We start from the raw sequence: 1,189 nt of genomic DNA on the forward strand, positions 1-1,189 counted from the left end.
GGTCAAACCCAACATCATGGGCTGCGGCCAGATTGGGCCTGAAGCGTGTTTTTTGCAACTTTTTTCTGAACCGCGCCACAAAAGAACGTGTAAAAAGAAGAGCACCCGTGAAACCATATTAAATACGGGAAAAGGTCCAAAATAAACCTTAAACCTGTAGATGAATACTAAATTGGTCAACGTGGCAGGTCGAACCCAGCATCGTGGGCTGCGACCAGACTGGGCCGGCCCATCAGGCCTGAAGCGTGTTTTTTTTGCAACTTTTTTCTGAACCGTGTCACAAAAGAACATGTAAAAACAAGAGCACCCGTCAAACCATATTAAATAAGGGAAAATGTCCAAAATAAACCTTAAACTTGTAGATGAATACTAAATTGGTCGACGTGGAAGGTCGAACCCAACATCATGGGCTGCGACTAGATTGGGCCGGCCCATCAGGCCTGAGGCGTGTTTTTTTTTTGCAACTTTTTTCTGAACCGCGCCACAAAAGAACGTGTAAAAACAAGAGCACTCGTGAAACCATATTAAATACGGGAAAAGGTCCAAAATAAACCTTAAACCTGTAGATGAATACTAAATTGTTCGACGTGGCAGGTCGAACCCAGCATCGTGGGTTGCGGCCAGACTGGGCAGGCCCATCAGGCCTGAAGCATGTTTTTTTGCAACCTTTTTCTGAACCGCGTCAACTCGAACCTCCACGCTCTTCAGCACGAGATTTTGAGTCTTGCGTATCTACCATTTCACCATCAAGGCATCTTGAAAGTGAATCGTATTCCATGAATATGATATCTATCTAATGTGATATATGGAATATATGACAAAGGTGGAGTCTTGGAGTATTTCGGTAAAAACAAGAGCACCCATGAAACCATATTAGATAAGAGAAAAGGTCCAAAATAAACCCTAAACTTGTAGACGAATACTAAATTGGTCGATGTGGCAGGTCGAACCCAGCATCGTGGGCTGCGGCCAGACTGGGTCGGCCCATCAGGCCTGAAGCGTGTTTTTTTTGCAACTTTTTTTTTTCTGAACCGCACCACAAAAGAACGTGTAAAAACAAGAGCACCCGTGAAACCATATTAAATACAAAAGGGTCCAAAATAAACCTTAAACCTGTAGATGAATACTAAATTGGTCGACGTGGCAGGTCGAACCCAGCATCATGGGCTGCGGCTAGACTGGGCCGGCC

The sequence above is a fragment of the Triticum aestivum genome, chromosome 1D (genome assembly GCF_018294505.1).
Source record: "Triticum aestivum cultivar Chinese Spring chromosome 1D, IWGSC CS RefSeq v2.1, whole genome shotgun sequence".
Taxonomy (NCBI): domain Eukaryota; kingdom Viridiplantae; phylum Streptophyta; class Magnoliopsida; order Poales; family Poaceae; genus Triticum; species Triticum aestivum.